The following is a 19464-nucleotide window of genomic DNA, read 5'->3' on the forward strand; positions in this document are numbered from 1 at the left end:
CCCCGAGGCTAACCTCGGTCCTCTGTTGGTTTGCAAGCAGCAAACCCTTAGCTCCGACACTCCCACACCGGACTCCTTCTTCCCCCCACTGCACACACTCTTGCCCACCTTAAAGGACTCCTCTCTCTGCTCCTACATCTCTGCACTCTGTCCCCAGGACAGATTGTCCCGTTCTCACCCAGTCCTCTGCGGAGGGGCCCTGATTCCTCCTCCCTTTAACTCTCCTTCTATTGTCAGGCTACCTGCTACTCCTGCAGCATCTGCGCAAAGGGGAAGGCTTGCCTCACCTTTCCCATCAGGCTCCCCCATCTGCAGCCTGGGACACCCCCCTCCCCTCAGGGCACTGGATTCAGGCTTCTCCTTTACACCTAGCACTTTAAGTCATAGTTAGCTCCCTTGCCCCTGGCTCAAGGAAGAGCTTTGGAAAAGATGAGGACTGGGCGTTTTAGATCTATGGGGTTTCCAGCTCCACTTAGTATCTATTTCTTTAACATGCATTTGAACAGACATTGAATGAGGTTGAGATGGTTGATCCTGGAGACAAGAGTCACCCCTAATGGTGGACTGGACTGTCACATGCCGGCCACCAAGAGGAAAGCCAGAAGGGGATTTACCTGTCATAAGTGAGGTATGGGTGTGAGAGGGCAAGCAACCCTGCACTGTATGTCTCTTCCGAATGGGAAGAAGCCCCTGTGAGCCTTCCCCAGGGCTCGCTTGACAAGCCCCCCCCCCCATCTTATTCCTTGTCTTTCATTTTACCGAGCAGCAACTCTATGTTGAAAGCTAATGGGGAAACTGAGCCACAGGTCAAGCTGCTTACCCGAGATCCCCCAGGGGGTCAGTGGAAGAGCTGGAAGACCGAGCTCACTCCACGGCCCCCACTCTTTACCTCTATGCCAGATGTTTGACATGGAGGGAAGAGCTACGCATTCCCTGGGTTTTGTTCAGCTTGGAATTGGCTGGGAATCTGACCTCCCAGCAGGAGGAGTCCGCCAGCTTTGGGAGCAGCAGAGGTAAAGGGGCAGAGCACATCCCAAAGCCTCGAGTGGGGTCCTCTGTGCAGTTGGCTCTTGCTCTCAACTGACTCCTGCTGGTGACACACGGGCTGGGCATTTGTGGGGACGAGCGAGTCCACCTCCTTTTCTCAGGATGAACGGTGCCTGCAGCAGTGGTGGCTGAGCTGTTTGGACGTGGTGTTTCCACTCAACAGCACAACCCAGATTTAAGTTCCTGAGATATCCTAAGCAGCCACCCCCTTGGATCTTTATCCTTCCCCCTGTGTCCTTCCTGCCACCTGTAGTCTAAGTTTAGTGACAAGCCCAGGAGAGTACCCTCTGCCTGGCCTCAGGCCACTGAGTTGCTAACAGGCGTGGGGCCACGGGGGTGGGGGTGGGGGTGGAGGTGGGTAGTGAGTTGGTGTGGTGTGGGAACCTCACCGTAGTCATCCTGGTGGGGTTTCCTGCACTGTGGACTTTCGTAAAATCTTTTCTTAGCCTATGTAAATCATATGTAATTTGGAAAATGCAGATATGAAACAGAAAATAAACAGGATTTGCATTTCCTTCACTAAGAGGTTTCCTTGTAATATTTTGTCAAGCCTTATCTCTTTATATCTGAATCATATTTTTATTCTGATGATCATAAAAGCTTTTCAATATTTTTCAATTCATTTTTTGTTTACAGAGTTGAAATCACACCACGCAATCAGTTTTGTATCTCATTTTTCCACTTCTTATCCTGCAAAATAAGCAGTTTTCAATTTTTTACTTCAAATTTTTAAAGACCATTTGTTTGCACAGTATTTTATGGTCTCGGTGAACTCTCACTTACTTAACCATTCCCTTTTTCTGAGGTTGCTTCCAATTTTTTGCAATTATAAATTATACAACTTGATGATGAACACGGTTTATGCCTGAATCTTTAACGACATTTAGAATTACTTCCTTGAGATCAATTTCTAGAAGTAGGATTATAAGATAAAAGGCAACGAATATTTTTGAGCATTGTGGTCTTTCGTGCCAAAATGTTTTCCAAAAGAGCCGGATCATCTTTCCTGACCTCCTCCGAGCAGTGCAGAGGAGTGAAGAGGCAGCATTTCGACGTGAGTGAAACCAAGAAAGAAATCAGATTCACAGGCAAATTTTAGCCTAAAGCAAAAGGCTAGAAAGGGAAAGTGTGACTGTCAATTTTTGCAGAAAGATTGACTTTGACCAAAGGTTATAAGGACAGCCTATGGGGACTCTATCCAGATAAATGTGGGACATGGTCATCTGCTTTTCCTCTGCTCACCTCCCTGGGCAGCTCCCTTGCCCACTTCTCCTAGGATGGAGGGCTGAGCAGTGGCAGTGACCAGCTTCCCTGGGGCCAGACGGCTCTGCTTTGCCCACCATACCCACTATCCAAAAGGAAGAGATCTTAAAGATTCTCTGGTCCAGCCCTCACTTTATCAGATCGAAGCCTGACTTGCTCCAGAAGTGATTCACAGCTAGTTTGTTGGCAAATCTTGGACTAACACCCATATCTCATCACCTTTGCTGGCAGATAGAAGCCACCATTGTTCAGCACAACCCTTGTATACATGATTCCCCGTACATACACTTCCCCCCTAGTGGCTTAGAAGGCTCACTGTAAAAAATTCCAATAATGTAAGGTTCAGAATTTCCTGGCTGATTGGCATTCATTATGAGTGTGAATGGTTTCCTGGGTCTTTGCTAATTTTCTGGATGCTCTTAAAGTAAGTTAATGAATAGGAGGTGAGCATCTACCTGCACCCCAGTTCACCTCTGTACCTTCGGCTCTTGAAGTATCAGGCCCTGTCACGGAGAGAATTAAAGCACGTAGATATGAGTCTCATGGCCTTTCTCCTTTCATATATACTGGGGCACCTGGCATAGGTTTAACCTTAGTTATGATCTTAGGCAGTTAAAAACTTAATCATTATTCGAGGCTGAACTCAAATCCCATTTCTTTCAGGGAAAAAAAAAAGTCCTTTGACCTGCTTATGCTTAAGTATTCACTTTCTCCTCTAAATTTTGGCTACCTATGCCAGTGGTTTGAACAACCCTATTTGGGTATGATAGTCTCTCCTTTTTAACTTCAAAAACTGTTTATGCACCCACATGACAATAGTTGTTCTTTAAACACCTATTTTAAAAGTTCATGAAGGGGGCGCCTGGGTGGCTCAGTTGGTTAAGTGTCTGTCTTCAGCTTCAGGGCATGATCTCAGGGTCCTGGGATCGAACCCCTGCATCAGGTTTCCCACTCAGCAAGGAGGCTCTTTCTCCCTCTGCCTCTCCCCACAACTCATGTTCTGTGTCTCTATCTCTCAAATAAATAAATAAATCTTTAAGAAAAAATAAAAGTTCGTGAAGACCAAAGGATTGCATGAAACCCTAGGCTTTTAAGGGGCTATGAGTTTTTGCAATCACAATATACATTAAAAACATAAGTGTATGTACCTTCTGAGCTGTGTCTGAATTATCTTACAGATATAAGAATTTGTGATGCAAAAAAAAAATAAAAATAAATAAAAATAAAAAGAATTTGTGATGCTTCGTACAACCCATTGATTATGGGGGAACCAAGGTTCAAAGTTTGGGAACCATTCATCTCTTTCATTTATATCAAAGAATCACAGACCAAAAAATGATGGTCACTTAACTCTTCAGATTGGATTATATCCACAGTTAGACCTAATCCTTTGGGGGGACCAGAAGATCCTCTTACATGCCTTTGTACCGCCATCATGCTAATAGACCCATCAATTAAGCATCATTAACTGACCCCTAACCACATGGAGGACACTGAACTTGACTCTGGGAGATACAAAACATAAGGTCCACTTCTCGGCCTTGAGATCTGATAGTCTAGTTATAAAGATGTGGCAAATGTCTCTGTATTTGGATTAATGAATTAATGAATTAAGGCTCCGAGAGCAAGTAGCACTTTAATGGCTGAACTCTACAGGGTGTAGGATCAATTACGCACGGAGTGGTACAGACAGTGCTAGGAAGACAGAAGAGAAGTTGGTGTGTGCCAGTGAACAGGACAGCTTTGTAGAGGAGAGCAGAGCCTTGAGTGTGAAATGAAAATAACCAGGACTTGGCTGCCCCCTTTTCAGCCCTAGAAGGTGCTCAGAGAAGACCTGAATGAATTAATGCAGAAGAAAAGTACTTTGGGTTATTTGTTCCTACACAGGTACAAAGTGAAACCCTCAAAAAAAAAAAAAAGAATAGCATTACTCTGAAACACACAGGAGGCTATTTCTTGAAAGGAGCAGTGGCTGAAGAGGAGAGGTATTTTCCTACTTCTTTCCTGGAGTCCCTGAATCCCATAATCTCTCTTAGAATGTTATTGCTGGGATCCAGAAATCACTTAGGTCAACCTTTCATTGGTGAGAGTATTGGGGCTCCAATGGCAGAGTGACTTGGCCAGGATCATACAACTGGTTCCTAGCATAGCTGGGACTTGACCTCTGGGAGTTGGACTTCAGACTGGTAGCCTTTGCACTCTATCTTGTTACCCCCCACATCCCCTTTCTTTTACTGAACTTGTCAAAACAACTTGTCTAAAATAAGTGTGCCTGAGGCTAACCCGTCCCATCACCTTCTAATTCTAATCACAATGCTAGACTGGCCTTTCTTCTCTTGCTGTCCAAACATGCTCTAATTCGAAATCCAAAGGAACTCCTGAGCCCGGGCCAAAGCTTCAAAGAGACCGTGTATTGGCACCCTCTAGGCCAAAACCATCCATGTAAAAGACAGACTGTTAATTATAGAACCCAAGCCATTGCTTTGGGGATTGTAGGGATCTTGTGAGCCTGGGTGGGAGACAGGGTAGTTCTGGAAGGGCCCTCTTCACTGCCATTAGCTTTCACCCACAACAGAAAGCTGCCTCCCCTACAATACCACAAAGCAATTAGGTTGGGATGCTGCCAGGGAAGATACCACCATCTGGTGAATATTTAGGCACCCTGGTGATCTGAAAAGTCAGTGGGTGGGCAATGGGATACACAGACATGCCTTCTGCCAAGGAGGTTCGAGGCTCAGGAATCTGGGGGGCAAATGCCCTCAAGAAATTATGCTGCAAATGCCCTCACCATCTGTGGACTGAAGTCAAGCTACCGTTTGAACCTGCTCCTGTGTGAAGCAACTGGCAAATTCTTAGCTAAGGGGTCTTGGCCTCTCCCGTGTACTTTTCTTATCTCCGTGATAACTTTTTTCATCACTATCAAAGATTTCTGGGCTTTCATGCTTTCTCTTTCCTGACCTTCCCCAACAAAGCCTTTTCTCAGAGCCTTAATTCACTAATCCATTCACTCAATGCGTATCTGTTGGGCCAGGTTAGTATAGTGCAGTCACTACTTACACTGACCACCGTGTGACTTCCACCTCTGATTCTACTGCTCACTGGCGGGGTGACCTGGGCAAGGCGTTTACTTCTCTGGTCCACCTCCTTGTACCTCTGGCCCAATCTCAACGTCTATAAAATGAAAGGGTCATTTGAAATGATTTCCTTTTCTTCTGCCCGCGTGATTCAGGATCCAGTTAGGAGACAGACACTACACGGTCCTGGGAAAAAGGTAAGTGCCACGTAAAGAATCATTAACCAGTAACAGAGAACTAGTTACTGAGGGCTGAAGCGAGCTCTGAAGAGTACTGGAATAGCACGCAGAGGGAGCAGCCTAGGGCCTACCCTCGGGCTGGCAGAGTACCCAAGGAAGGGACAAGTTGGAGATTGTCCACCTCCAAGGCTGACCCAAGGCTAATCCAGTGAATGGCACAGGTGTTACGGGCTGGGTGGGGAGGCAAGGAGTCATCATCCACTGGACCAGTAGAAGAACTTGTTGAGAAATTGCCCCATAGTGCTGCCAGTCTTGCTGAGAAGCCAGCTAGGGCACTTGTAGAACTCCACAGAAACTTCCTGTGGGGGTGCCACGGAAACTCCCTTGAGGAACACAGGCCCCACCCCCTGACCTCTGCCACAGGAAAGCCACAGGAGTAAGAAGGAAAGAAAGCAGACGAGAAGCAACAAATCCATAACTGGTACATCATTTTATAATATATGATTCTTTGATTCATTCCATTTTAACACTAAAATGTATGTAATAAGAAAATCACTTGTATAGTACCTAAGACTTGAGCTTTTTTTTTTTTTTAAGATTTTACTTATTTATTCATGAGGGACACACACAGAGAGAGAGAGGCAGAGACACAGGCAGAGGGAGAAGCAGGCTCCATGCAAGGAGCCTGATGCAGGACTCGATTCCAGGACCCCGGGATCATGACCTGAGCCAAAGGCAGAAGCTCAACCACTGAGCCACCAGGGCACCCCTAGACCAGACATGATCTTAGCCCATTCTGTGCTCTCCTCATCTCTATTCTTCAGTAATTAATGAACTGCTTCAGAAAAATAAAACAAAACCCCACCAGTCCTGAGTAGGAAGGTCTTTGACCTTAAAACACTTAAGGATGCCATAATTATGTTTACATACAGTTGTAAATATGTCTGTGTTTTATATACAGTTATATAAGAGGTGATTAGCTATTAGTAATAACTATGCCAAGGATGTAGGTCCATGGGAGCTTCAGAGGAATGAATACAAGTTGTCAAGGCCTTCAATATGACAGCAAATAACTCAGAGAAGAAATGAGATAAAGAGTGAAGTTCATTTCAAGCCAAATACCATGAAGAACCAGGCAAATGACAAAATATGATAAAAGGTCAGAGGAAGGAGAAACATCCGCAGGCTAGAATGGTCAAGGAAAGATTTGTGATGGCATCCCAATTTATTTTTTACAGATAGAGAGAGAGAGAGTGAATAAGCAGGGGGAATGGTAGGCAGAGGGAAGGGAGAAGCAGGCTCCTCACGGAGCAGGGAGCCCGATGCAGGACTCGATCCCGGGGGCACCAAAGGCAGACACTTAACCAATTGAGCGACCCAGCCCCCAGCATCCCAACTTGAGATGAATGTTGAGCAATGGGCAAAAGTTGCACAGAAAGTGCAAAGGGAATTGGCCAAGGTGTGGCCACAAGTCCCATGACCCCGAATTTGCTAGCCTAGTGTCTGAGCTGAACCAGTCAATTGCCAACATGTGTCTCACACACAGGCTGATGCCAGGGAGATCTGAGTCACTGGATGCCACATAGCCCTGTTGGAGGAAAATCATTATACAGACCTTCCCCATCATTTAGATAAACCCGTAGTTCTCATAGCAGTGGGCTGAGCTTTTGCTAGTATAGAGGATTCACTGCTATAATAATCACTTTTGCTCTGCACATTGTTTAATCGAAATACTGAAATACCAAAAAGAGGAGAGCAAATAAATGTCCCAAATAATCGTGATCGACTGTGCAAACACCGCCTTGCTGTGTTGGGTGCTTTGGGTTTATTTGTTCTCTCATGAGTGCAAATTGGGCAGAGGTGTGGCTCAGAAGTGTTCTGAGTGTTTGGACAAGCCGTGTTCTGTGTGAGGATGACAGAAGGAAAGTGGCTGTTGACTCCTGTCAATACCACTTGCATTTACTATTTACTGACATTTGGCTTCTGTGACCTTAGAGTTTGCTCTCTTTGCTGGACAGTGTTTCTCCACCCATCCCCTAAAAGCTGCCATTCTTCACGTTCTTCCTAGGCTTGGGTCACTCTACACCCTTCCTGGACCTTCCTATTCATTCTTATGGCTCAGATTACCTTTTGTAACTGCTGACAACATCCGAATTTTTACCTTCAGCTCCAGCCCAGAATATCCTCTTTGCTGCTGGATGTGGATGCCTTAGAGGCAATTCCAGCTCAGCATAACCCAAGCTGAACAAACTCTCTTACCCCACAAAGCTGTTGCTTCCCCTGCTTGTCCTTTTCCTAAAAGGCAACAGTATTTCACCCAGGTGTGCAAGTTAAAAACCAAGAAGTCGTGCTTATCTTTCCTTTCTTTCCCATCCCCAACCAAACATCCACATTGTCATCAAAGCTATTGCTGACTCTCCAAAAGTCTTTATTTTTTATTTTATTTTATTTTTTCCAAAAGTCTTTAAACCCACCTCTTAGCTTCCACCCCACTCCAGTCCATGCGTCAGAACCTCTAACATGGACTCCCACAACTACTTGACTAGCTTTAAACCATGCAAATATTTTACTCTTAAAAAAAAAAAAAACGGTATTAGAAGGAATCACATCAGACCTAGGTGGAGGGAGTGTCGCTCTGAGTTGCATTTAGTTTGCTTCTGCCAACGGAGGAAAGTGGCTTAAGAACAAATTTAATGCCAGTTTCTTGGCTTCAGGGTGTCTGGGTCGTGCGATTACCATAGTTTCAAAAGCCCAGATGGTGTGGGGCTGGGATGAAGTTAAAAATCCTTATTGGAACTATCTTTCTCCTGCCTGATGACCAGGTTGACTCTGATACCTTTCTCCATGCGTCTCTGCCAGGGGGTGGCTCTCTTCCAGTACGTGCTTCTATGGAAGACCCAGCTTTACGGTGGCTTTCTAGTTCCAACTCCCACACTTTCTTTTTTTTTTTCCCAACAGTATTTGCTGGGTAACATACTATGTACCGTTACTGTCATCACAGAGAAGGTTAGCCAAGTTGGAAAATCTGTAATTTTGTAAAATAAAGTATAACCTCATCTTCTGGTTGGCTTTATTTTATTTTAACATTTTAAAAAAGATTTCATTTATTTATGAGAGAGGCAGAGACATAGGCAGAGGGAGAGGCAGGCTCCATGCAGGGAGCCCGAGGTGGGACTCGAGCCATGGACCCCAGGATCATGACCTGAGTTGAAGGCAGATGCTCAGCCACAGATCCACCCAGGTGCCCCTCTGGTTGGATTTTAGAGTGACACCACAGTCGCGCTTTATCTCAACACCAAGTACTGTAATGATTCTACTATCTAAATGGTTTTCACAAAAGTAGTCATATTGATGTCCCCTTGAATCCCATAAATTGCAATATGTGGTGAAACACCAAAATTACACGAGAAGCGGGGGCCTTTCCATTAATGCTGCCAGCACTTGGGAGAGTCCACGATTCCCTCAGGGCCTGGTACTCTTGGAGCATGACATGGGACTCTGGCCAATAGAATATAGAAGAGATCACCAGTATCGATCCACATATTAAATATCAATAAGGCCTGCTTCCTTTTTTAAAAAGAAAAATCACATAGAAATAGAATTTTAATATTTTCCCCTCTTTCCTCAAAGGATGATCCCCTGCACTCTGAGGGGGTCCCCGCAGACCATTGTTTTCTGAAAGTATGTTATATGTTGAACCGTGTCCCCCCCAAAAAGATACATTCGAGTCCCAACCCCTTGTGCTTGTGAATGTGACCACGTTTGGAAACAGGGCCATTGGCTTGTGAATGGGACCATGTTTGGAAAGAGGGCCATTGCAGGTGTAGTTAGTGAAATTAAGATGGATCACACCAGAGCAGATGAGCCCTTTGCCCGCTATGACTGGTGTCCTTATACACAGAGAGGATGCTAAAGAAAACAAGACAATGTAGAGACACACACAGGGACATGGCCGTGTGACAAGGGAAGCAGAGACTGGAGTGATGCATCGATGAGCCAAGAACTGCCAGCAAACACTAGAAGCTAGAAGAGGCAAGCAAGGAGCCTTCCTTACAGGTTTCAAAGGGAGCATGGCTCTGTGGACATCGTGACATCGAACTTCCAGCCTCCAGGACCGTGAGACAATACATTTCTGTTGCTTCCAGCCCCACGAGGTTTGTGGTCCTTGTGACAGCAGTTTTAGGGAATGAATGTAAAAGAGGATCCAGGGAATGATTGGAGAAAGTTCAGAGAGGTGACAGGACTGGCCGGTTGGGCGAGGTGACCCAGAAACCTGGATAGGTGAGAGCTCAGGCAGGAGGGTGTGTTCCGTGGTTGCCAGTGCATCCCAGGAAGCAGGAGGATGTGAGCACACGTACAGGAATGTGCACACTGAGGGATGGGAGCAGGGATGGGAGCAGTTCTTAGTGGGCAGAGGCAGGTGCACCTGTCTGAGTGGGTGACCAGGCTATAAAGAGCCCTGAGTGCCCATTCCTTCTGCCCTCTTGGCCTTCTCTCTTCTCACATCTAGACCTCTTTGGCTGCCTTCTGGTTGTTGCAACCCTCTCCCCATTGTATGCTTTAAGATCTGCCTGGGACATACATCTGGGCTTCCAGGTGCCCCACCTACACGCCACTTCCCTCCATGTCTGTCCCCTTGCAGGACCAGTCACATTCCCTCTGCCTTGGATGCCCAAAATTCTTTTTTTTTTTAATAAATTAATTTTTATTGGTGTTCAATTTACCAACATACAGAATAACACCCAGTGCTCATCCCGTCAAGTGTCCCCCTCAGTGCCCGTCACCCATTCACCCCCACCCCCCGCCCTCCTCCCCCTCCACCACCCCTAGTTCATTTCCCAGAGTGCCCGAAATTCTATCACGTTCGAGTCACCACCTTGGGGCCCTATTTATAAAGGTGTCCTAAGTTCTTGCATTTTTATTTTATTGCATCCTGAGCAGCTGTCTGAAAGATTCACATCGTCAAAGAAAAAATCAAGGTGTACAGAAGTTTGTCTTGGGACACTTCCATTTTTTTTTTAAGATGTTAGAAATTCCTTCTTTTTTTAAAAAAAGATTTTATTTATTTGAGAGGGAGAGAGAGAGAGAGAAAGCGAGTGCATGGGAGGGGGTAGGGACAGAGGGAGGGACGGATGAGTAGGGAGCCTGAGGTGGGCTTGATCCTAGGACCCTAGGATCCTGACCTGAGCGGAAGGCAAGTGCTTAACTGACTGAGCCCCCCAGTCATGGACACGTCCATTTTATATAGAAAAATTGTCTATGCAGAAGTAGATTTTGCATACCCTGTTAGATCAGATGTAAGAGGACAAGGAAGAGATGCACCCTCCTCCCAGAGAAGGAGCCCCATTTCTCTTGGAAGGCTCAGATATTATCTGCTAAGCCCAAAGAAGAGATTTCCCCTATAGCAGCTCACATGAAACAATAGGTTTGCTCACTTATTCATTCATTCAACAAATATTAATGAAGCAGCCACTTCTTGCCCTGTGTTAAGTGTTGGGAATATAGTGAAGGACAAAAGTGAAGTAGTTTCTGCTCTCATAGAGATTGCAGGATTTTGAAGAATTTAGGCCTTTATAATGGGGCATGATAGATGTCAAAAGGAAAACTGTGTAACACGTGCATTCCAAATGTTCGTTCATCTGGGTGTCAGTCCCTTGATGTGATAGGCAGAATGATGACCTCCAGGGATGTCCACGTCTTACTCCCCAGAACCTGTAAATATGTTACGTCACATAGCTAAAGGGTCTTTGCAGATGTGATTAAACTAGGAGCCTTGAGATGTAGATGTTATTGTGGAGAGTTGGGGATGTGGGGGCATTGTAATTAGATGCCTCTTTAAAATCAGAGAATGTTGGGGCACCTGGGGGGCTCAGTGGTTGAGCATCTGCCTTCTGCTCAGGTCATGATCCAGAGTCCTGGGATCGGCCTTCCACCGGGAGCCTGCTTCTCCCTTCGCCTGTGTCTCTGCCTCTCTCGCTGTGTCTTTCATGAATAAATAAATACAATCGTAAAAAATAAATCAGAGGATGTCTCCCAGTTGATTTCAGAGTGAAAGGGAGATGTGGCTGTGGAGGAATGGTCTCAGAGACGCAATGATGCTGGCTTTGAAGAGGGAGGAAGGGGCCACCAACTGAGTAATGAGGAGGGCCACCTCTGGAAGCCAGGAAAAGCAAAGAAATGAACACTCTATGGACACCTTGATTTTAGCCCACTGAGACCTGTGTCAGGCCTCTAATTTACCGAGCTGTATTGTTTTAAGCCATGAAATTTCTGGTTATTTGTTATTGGGGCAATAGTAAGCCAATAGATTGGGTTAGTCTGTGGGCATATATAAAGTTGAGTAAAATGAGGTCCCCACCTTTCAGAAATTCACAATTTATTGAGAGAGAGAAACACGTGAGCAGAATAATAAGAGTGCTAAGACTGATGTGTGTTCATGGAGCCACGTACCCAAGATTTATTTGGAGACTTCTCATTAATCTCTCTAATTTCAGAAAAACTTCTCTTGATCTTATTTGCTCCACCAGCTACTCCCCAGTTCTTTGCTCTTCCCTGCACTGAAACCCCTTGTGGGAATTATCTATTATTATAGTTTCCAATGCTTCTGCTGTTTCCTCCTAAATTCAGTCCAGTCAGGCCTTTGTACCGATCACCCCATCCACTACTTGCCAAATCCAATGGTAGCTCTCAGTCCGTGGTCAGACGTCTGGTTAACATAACAGCACTGACGTCACTGACCATGCCCTCCTCCTGGATGCACTGGCTCCATTTGCTTCGCAGTACTCCACACCCTTTTGGTTTTTCTCCTTCTTCACTCGTTGTCACGTCCCCCTATCTGTCTCCTTCGTTCCTTATCTTTTCCCAACCTGTTCATGCTGGAGTGTTTTAGAGTGCCTTTGACCTTCTTTTCTTTATCAGTATTTCCTTCTTTGGTGACCTCATGCAGTCTCATGCTAACTATGTGCAGATGATCGCCAACTTTATCTCTCCATCCCCGAACTCTCTCCTGGATTTCAGATTCATCCAGTCTCCTACCTGCCATCTCCACTTGGATGTGTAATAGACATATCATACTAAACATGTCCGACCCTGACCCCCTGATCTTCCCCCCAGCACCCACAACTTGCTTCATCCAACAGCCTTCCTCGTCTCTGTATACAACTTCCAGGTGCTCAGATTCGTAACTCTCTTACATGTCATCTCACTCCATCAGGAATTTTTATGGGCTCAACCTTCAAGGTATATCTGGAATCGGATCACTTCTCTGCTTCTACTATCCTGGTCTGGTTGGTCACCATTTCCTTTTGCTTGGACTACTGCAAAGCCATGGTATGATTTCCCATATCCCTCCGAAAAGCTGTAAGCCCTCACAATATCCTAGCAGGCATTACATGACCTAGATCTCTGCTCCACCTCCCATCCCTCAGGCCATCTTGATCTGTCCTCCTTTGTTTCATTCTGTTCCCACCACACTGATACTTTTCACTTCTGGATCTTTGTGTTTAGGAACAATGATCAGTCTTCAGGAGTCTGAACTGTGCCTGGCACTTACGAGGCACCCAGTAAACATCTCATGAGTGAACAAATGAATGTTCTTAATCACAAGCTCTCGTGTTGCCTGATTCTTTCTGTTTTTAATGATGCTCTTTACCACTTCACTTGTATAAGAGATGTATCTAAAATCTCGGTTTTTGGGTAGCATTGACTAGACTTTTGAATGTTTTGATTTTTGATTTAGAATGCAGAGCTCCTACAAAACCAGGAACAGTGATAATAAAAACAAAAAACAAACCCAGAAAAAACCCCTAGGGAACATGTCTGGAAGCTTGATTCTACCTTAGAGTCTTGTTTCCACTCGGCACTCTAAACCATGCTTGTTCTGACTTGAATCAGAGATGAACTTGGAAAGACATAATTCTGAAAGTTCACATGACAATCACCCATGACTTTATAAATGCTTCACTTTAGGGACTATTCATACTCTTAAACCTGAAACCAGGTCAATGGATCCATTGTTTAAAATGGCATTAAGCTAAGTCTCTTGTGTAAGAATTGTTTTCATTCAGAAAACTCAGTCACTTATATTATCCAATAAATCAACACTGACTTTTTGGGCACTTGCTTGAAGAAGTCATATAACTACTGCTTGGGAACATAGGCCTGCAATTTCATAGGCATATTGAAACACAGGAAGTGACCACTCTGAATCTCTACATGCAATTATATCTTATTCACTTAATCTTTTCAATATTTTGAAAAAAAGAGAAAATACAAACAAAATGCAAAGACTAAAACAAGATGGTCTGATTTGCATCCATATTTCCTAGCACAGAGTGGTTTCTTAATAAATTCTTGAGTTCAGGGATCCCTGGGTGGCGCAGTGGTTTAGCGCCTGCCCTTGGCCCAGGGCGCGATCCTGGAGACCCGGGATCAAATCCCACGTCGGGCTCCCGGTGCATGGAGCCTGCTTCTCCCTCTGCCTGTGTCTCTGCCTCTCTCTCTCTCTCTGTGTGTGTGTGTGTGACTATCATAAATAAATAAAAATTTAAAAAAAAAAAAAATTCTTGAGTTCAATTAAAAAAAGAACTTAAGACTAAAAAAAAAAAAAAAACAAAAAACAAAACCAAAAACAAAAAACAAGATGGTCTGTTACACCTATTCCTAACCCTAATACCAAAAATACATTAGAGTCCACATAATTTGCAGCTGGAGTGTCCTTTTTATTTCATTCACTTGGCTCATAGGAGGGGGGCTATAATCTCAGACCAACTGATGCTCTGAGGTCTCATCATTATTCTTGCTAAAACTACCTGAGGGAATGTGAGTTCTGATGGTCCTAAAAGGACTCATACTAGCTGCTTTCAGCTCTCACAAGAGCTGACTGGTAAATTTCAAAGGATTTTTTTTTCCCTGTGAAGTATTTTAATTTTCTATAGCAAATCATTTAGAGGCCATTTTGAAAAGTTTAAAAAAATTTATTCATTTGAAAGAGAGAGAGCACAAGGAGGAAGAAAGGTCAGAGGGAGAGGGAGAAGCAGACTCCCTGCTGAGCAGGAAGCCCAACATGGGGCTCAATCCCAGGACCCTGAGACCATGATCTGAGCCAAAGGCAGATGCTTCACCGACTGAGCCACCCAGGTGCCTTCCATTTACAGGTAATTTTATTCAAGTTTTGGCTCTATAGTTTTTTTTTCCCTCTATGAGTGAATGATTTGCTAGTATGAATCCCTTATTAGGCTTTGGTTTTACAATTGTTTACACAACTCCATTTATAACTACATGGCATGATGAGTAATTGCTGACTCTGTCTTGTCCCCTCTCTAATATTGATATAATTTAGCCTATGTAAGCTTCATCATCATTCATAAAACTGGAATAATGGTGCCCACTGCTTATTTACTTATGGGGAGTATTAAGAGAAATAATACAAGTAAAGAATTTTGCAGAATGCTTAGCACATGGCAATATGTCCAAAACTTTTAGTTGTTGTGTTGTCGTGGTGGTAGTAGTACACGGTGCGGTGGGGTGCACACACAATAAGGGTGAGATACAGTGCTTGGTGAACAAATACTTTGATCAATCCCTATGTAGGTTAGAAACACAAATTAACCAATGTTTGCTGCCTGGTAGTTTAGATAGTGGGGTTCCCTATCTAAGCCCATCATTTTGTGATAGAACAATATCAGTTGAGAATTATCATCATGCTCTCAGGATAACATGGAGGATTTCAGAGATCAGCAGACCAGGTTGGTACTTCAGAGCTATAAGATTGAAAAATATTGGCTACTTTGTACCTCCTTATTCTCCTCAAACATCCCAAAGTCCTGTTTTCTCATTGCCTATCTTCCTTTTGGCTGGTGATCATTACAGAAGCAATCCAGTTGAGACCTTCTTCTTTACCTTCCACTAAATATACCAACCAATGTGCATCTGAGCCTGTATTTTTTGCCTTCACTCGTGTTATTACAGATGCCGGGTCCAACCTCTTAGCTAAAGGATCACATCCTTTTTCTCTACCTTCTTAAGGGCTTAACTCCTACCCATGTCTGCCTACTCTGTTTCCTCAGTCCTTCCCCTGGATTGGCTCATTCTCCTCCCAGGCTGCAGAAAAATTTTGGTAGTTCCCACCTTAAAATACAAAGACTTCTCTTGATTTCTTGCCTCCCTCCAGCTACTATCCCCGTTTCTCTGCTTCTCTTCACACCACATTGTTCAAAATCTCCACCTCCTTACCTTCCATTCTCTTTGAACCCAGTTTACTCAGCCTTCTCTCCCAAAATCCATGGATGCTGTTTTGTCATTAGAAGCACCCATGATGCCAAACTCAATGGCTGCTCATCTGATGGACGCTTGTCCATCTTTCAGCAGTATTCAGCAGGGCTGGCCTTTGAAAAACCACCCTCTCCTGGCTGTTGCAGCACCACACTCTTTTCCTGGTTGCCCTCTAGGAGTCTCTTCTCCATCTTCTATGCAGTGCCTTCTCCTCTGTTTGCTTTCTAAATGTTGCAGTACCCACGTCTTGGCCTTTGGCCTTCTTCTTCCATAATAGATTTTATCTGGTCCCACGGCCTTAAGCTCTCTGTGCTTGCTCAGGATTCCCAAGGCTGTGTCTCTAGCCTCATCTCTCCAATGAGTTTTACTCTTGCTGTTTAGGCCACCTATGTAGTATCTCCCTGCTTGGCTCCTCAATGGGCAGTTCCAACCACCATGACCAAAATAGAACCCTTGGTTTTCCCTTCAAAACATAGCATGTCATCCCCACTCAATAAACGGTATCTCCACCCATCTAGTGGTTTGATGTCTCCCTCTCCATATCAATTCTACTAACAAGTCACCTTCATTTCTAGTCTGTATCTCAAACTTTTTTATGCTCTCCTGTTTTTTCCTCTTGCTCATTTATGATCAATTCTTTCCCTAGAAGCCGGAAGCTTTTTTTTTTTTTTTTTTTTTTTTGGTATATAAATAAGATCCATCATCCCCTGCCTAATTAGCTTCCCATTAGAAAAACCTAATTAGCTTCTTATAAGAAAACAATCCCAAATCCTTAGTTTGGCCTACAATTCCTACTCCTGTTAGCCCGAGGCTGCTTCTCCAAACTCGTCTGGCTCATATTCTTCTACCACTATCCTTCAGCCACACTTAAGTTCCTGTAACATTGCCAAGCTGGACCTCCCCTTAGGGCTTTTGAATTTGCTCTTTCCTCTGCCTGGAGTGTTCTTCTTCCCACGTCTAAACTTGGCAGGTTCCTTTCTGTCCTTCAGACCTTAGCTCAGTCACTTCTCCAGAAAGAATTTCCTTGAGCACCAATCTATAGTAGTAGCCAGTTTTCTAGCACATTCTATGTCCACTATCTACATTTATCTTGCTCCTGTTATTTGTTTAGTTTGTTTGCTTCCCACCACTCTTGCTGGAATCCAGCTCCATGAGAGCTAGCAGGTGCTTTGTCTAACTTGTCTGCCCTGCCATTTTCCCCAGGGCTGCCTCACACATCACCTGTGACTAACCAACTCTGTGTGTGCTGTGTGACTGAATGAACAATCTGGGCATCCCACAAAGGCATTTCTAAATATTATAATAGTAAGTACAGTCGAGGAGACCATCTGCTACACTGCTCACTGCCCTACATAGAAAGCCACACCCATGTGAGAAATTTATTATAGAGTGCAACATCAGGAAAACTTTACCTCGATGGAGAACCTGCCCTGCCTTTTCCTTTTCTAGTATTAAAGCTGTCACTGATTGTTCCCAGTTTCGTTTTGCCCTGGCTCTTAGGAAGCTGAAAGCCAACTTTCAGGCTCAGGATAGCAATAATAGTTGTTCTAACAGTAAATATAAATTCTCCCTTCCTCAGATTCATTTCCTACTTTTGTTATGGGAAGTATGGTAACCGCATTTGTTAGAAGTCACTTTGATTTCTTTCTGGAGAGGTGTGATTTAAACAAAAGTACATAAAGTGTTAACATTCCTGCATAGGCTGGATAGTGTTGACTTGGATAGTGTGGTAGCAAATGGGGGCTTTCTGGCTATAAGTTTTTTTAAAAAATTAATTCTACTTAAATTCAATTAATCAACATATAGTGTATAGTTTCAGAGGTAGAGTTCAGTGATTCATCAGTTTCATAGAACAGCCAGTGCTCATTACATCACGTGCCCTCCTTAATACCCATCATCCAGTTACCCCATACCCCCCACCCTTCTTCCAGCAACCCTCAGTTTGCTTCCTTTAGTTAAGAATCTCTTATGCTTTGTCTCTCTCTCTGATTTCGTCCTATTTTATTTTTCCTTCCTTTCCCCTATGATCCTCTGTTTTGTTTCTTAAACCCCACGTATGAATGAAATCATATAATTGTCTTTCTCTGATTGACTTATTTTGCTTAGAGTAATACCCTCTCGTTCCATCCACGGCATTGTAAATGGGAATATTTCATTTTTTTGATGGTTGAGTAATATTTCATTGTACCTCCCAATGTTTGTAGCAACAATGTCCACAATAGCCAAACTATGGAAAGAGCCCAGATGTCCAGCGACAGATGACTGGCTGTAAGTATTGAAGCAGCAGTGTGAGGAAACTTTATCATTGTTAGGTGATCTGCTGTGATTCATATTTGGGAATTCCATAAGGTTATTTCAGTTAGGGTTTACTTACCTGATAAGAGTAAGTAACCCTCTGGTTACTTTGGTTTTAGAGCTTTCAGGTTGCTTTGCATTTGCTGGCTTGATGAGTGTCACTTCAGAGTTATGGGCTAAGAAGGTGATGGATCTTGGATTTATTATTCTCTCAGAGCCCCACTCTCAGTAGTGGAAGAAACATGCTTTTAGGTTATCTTTAAAAGGCTGTGCCTTGGTCTTTGGCAAATTCATGGACCACACCCTCTAAGGTTCAAAGGAACTGTTCTTAATTGTTGTTTAGGTTAGGGATGGTTTTGAAGTTTATGAAGCATAATATATACATGTTTCTCTCTAGCATAGCAAAATGAAAACTCTTTTGAAGTCCAGAATGAGTTGGTATTTTAATTTATTAGCTATTTTACACATTTTGCTTGTGGCAACAGCATTCATAAGACAGCAATAGGAAAAGCATACATAAAAAAAAAAAGGAAAAGCATACATCAATCAATGATCGGTGAATGAATATTTTTTTGATGCTTGTATTAAACCAGTGTAGATGATGTAAAGAATGTATAGCTTAAAAAAAAAAGAATGTGTAGCTTATCCATGAGGGTAGAATAGTGGATAAATCTCTCTGCATAAAGTATGCTTTTTAAAATAGCCCTAATGACTCATACGCAAGGTGGAATAATGCTGTTGTATACAAGAATGATATATTGGTTAAAATTTTTCTCTCAAATCAGCATTGCAATTAAATATTACTTGCCAATTTGATACAAATTATGTTTTCATTATATGATAATTTAAACATTGTTGAAAGTAGTTTTGAAGAAGGGGAACGCAGGAAATTTTTTTCTCCAGCTACTGTTTTCCAGGAAGCTAAAGTATGAGTCTTTTGGTAACCAAATCCATCCATCCATCCACAAATCCTGTGTGGTATTGTGTAAGAAACTAATTTTTAAGATTAACATTTTAAATTACACATTTCATCCACACTTATATGGATTTAATATTTACATAAAAATTAGGACTTACATGATATATTAAATTGTAGAGATATTTTATGAAAGAATTCCAAATGATATGGTATGTTAGAAATATGTAATATAATATGCAATCTTATGTAAAATATATGCAATTAACTGTGTTTATACTCAACTTTGTTAGAACATCTACATATCTAGTATATTGCCTATAAACTTCCTGTTATCAGAATTTAAACCACTATAGTTGGGGCACCTCAGCTGGGTTGAGCTCCTGCCTTTGGCTCAGGTTGATCCTGGGGTCCTGGG

Source organism: Nyctereutes procyonoides, unplaced genomic scaffold (genome assembly GCF_905146905.1).
Source record: "Nyctereutes procyonoides isolate TBG_1078 unplaced genomic scaffold, NYPRO_anot_genome, whole genome shotgun sequence".
Classification (NCBI taxonomy): Eukaryota; Metazoa; Chordata; class Mammalia; order Carnivora; family Canidae; genus Nyctereutes; species Nyctereutes procyonoides.